Here is a 2,531-nt window from a genome sequence, read left to right as displayed (position 1 = left end):
CCTCCCAGGTGCCAAGGTCCGCGATGTTTCCGAACGGGTCCATAGTATCCTGAAAGGGAGGGTAAGCAGTCAGAAGTCATGGTACGTATTGGTACCAATGACAGGTTGAAAAAGGGAGGAGGTCCTGAAAGCAGAATATAGGAAGTTAGGAAGGAAGCTGAGAAGCAGGACTTCAAGGGTAGTAATTTTGGGATTACAGCCTGTACCACATGACAATTAGGATGGAAATAGAATAAGGTGGCAGATAAATGCGTGGCTGAAGAATAGGAGCAGGGGGCAGTTATTCCTATTTATGGATCATTGGGACCTCTTCAGGACAGTTGTGACCTGTAAAAAAGAGATAGGTTACACTTTAATCCTAGGGGGAATCAATATTCTTACGGGCAGATTTGCTAGAGCTGTTGGGAATGGTTAAAACTAAAATGGTGAAGTGGGGGGGAATGTGAACCAGTATGATAGAGCTGCAGATAAGCTAGCTGACTTAAAAGTAGATGATGTACTATGTAATATGAATATAAGCAAGGACAAGCCAATGATTGGGTACAGCTGCAGACGGAGTAAAGAGTTAAGTTGTACCGCAGAGGTGAAGAATGCAGGACTGAAGGTGCTGTATTTAAATGCACGTAGCATTTGGAAAAAGGTAGATGAACTTGAGGCGCAATTAGAGATCGGTCAGTATGATGTGTGGGCATCACTAAGTCGTGGCTGAAAGAAGGTCATAGTTTGGAGTTTAACAAAGGATATAAGACCATTAGACCATAAGACCAAAAGGTATAGAAGTAGAAGTAGGCCATTCTGTCCATCAAGTTTGCTCTGCCATTCAATCATGGGCTGATCCAATTCTTCCAGTCATCCCCACTCCACTGTCTTCTCCCCATACCCTTTGATGCCCGAGCTAATCAAGAACCCCTGCCTTAAATGCACCCAATGACTTGCCCTCCACAGCTGCTCGTGACAACAAATTCCACAGATTTACCATCCTCTGACTAAAGTAATTTCTCTGTATCTCTGTTCTAAATGGATGTCCTTCAATCCTGAAGTCATGCCCTCTTGTCCTAGACTCCCCTACCATGGGAAATAACTTTGTCATATCTAATCTGTTCAGGCGTTTTAACATTAAGAATGTTTCTATGAGATTCCCCCTCATTCTCCTGAACTTCAGGGAATGCAGCCCAAAAGCTGCCAGATGTACCTTATATGGTAACTCTTTCATTCCTGGAATCATTCTTGTGAATCTTCTCTGAACCCTCTCCAATGTCAGTATATCCTTTCCAAAATAAGGAGCCCAAAACTGCACACAGTACTCCAAGTGTGGTCTCAGAAGTACCTTATAGAGCCTCAACATCACATCCCTGCTCTTATATTCTATACCTCTAGAAATGAATACCAACATTGCATTTGTCTTCTTCAGCACTGACTCAACCTGGAGGTTAACCTTTAAGGTATCCTGCACAAGGACTCTTTGCATTTTGAATTCTCTCCCCATCTAAAAAATAGTCTGCCCATTTACTTCTTCCACCAAAATACATGACCATATACTTTCCAACATTGTATTTCATTTGCCACTTCTTTGCCCATTCACCTAAACTATCTAAGTCCCTCTGCAGGCTCTCTGTTTACTCAACTCTGCCTGGTTCTCCACCTATCTTTGTATCATCGGCAAATTTAGCCACAAATCCATTAATCTTATCGTCCAAATCATTGACATAAATTGTAAAAAGCAGTGGTCCCAAAACCAACTTGAGGGGAACTCCACTGGTAACCGACAGCCAGCCAAAATAGGATCCCTTTATTCCCACTCTCTTTTTCTGCCGATCAGCCAATGCTCCAACCACGCCAGTAACTCCCCTGTAACTCTATGGACTCTTATCTTGCTAAGCAGCCTCATGTGCGGCACTTTGTCAAAGGCCTTCTGAAAATCCACGTACACCACATCTATTGCATCTCCTTTGTCTACCCTGCTTGTAATTTCCTCAAAGAAAAACAGTAGGTTTGTCAGACAGGATTTTCCTTTCAGAAAACCATGCTGGCTTTGGCCTATCTTGTCATCTTTGTGGGAGGAGTTAAGAAACTGCAAGGGTAAAAAACCATATGGGAATCATATATAGGCCTCCACATAGTAGCCAAGATGTGGGGTTGAGATTGCAAAGGGAGCTGGAAAGGACATGACACAATTGTAATGGGGGACTTCAATATGCAAGGGAATTGGGAAAATCAGTTGGTGTCAGATTGCAAGAGATGGAATTTGTTAATGCCTATGAGATAGCTTTTTAGAGTAGCTTGTGCTCAAGCCTACTAGGGAAAAGGTTATCTTAGATTGGGTGTTGTGTAATAACCCCAATTTTATTAGTCAGCTTAACGCAAAGGAAACCTTAGGAGGCAATGATCACAATATGAATGAATTCATACTGCATTTTGAGAGGGAGTCAGATGTGTTAGTATTGCAATGTAATAAAGGGAATTACTGAGGCATGAGAGAGGAGTTTGCCCAGGTGGATTTGAGGAGGATACTGGCAGGGATGACGGCTGAG

The sequence above is a fragment of the Hypanus sabinus genome, chromosome 17 (assembly GCF_030144855.1).
Source record: "Hypanus sabinus isolate sHypSab1 chromosome 17, sHypSab1.hap1, whole genome shotgun sequence".
Classification (NCBI taxonomy): domain Eukaryota; kingdom Metazoa; phylum Chordata; class Chondrichthyes; order Myliobatiformes; family Dasyatidae; genus Hypanus; species Hypanus sabinus.
The sequence above is the reverse complement of the archived record's forward strand: the minus strand, read 5'-3'. Positions refer to the sequence as shown.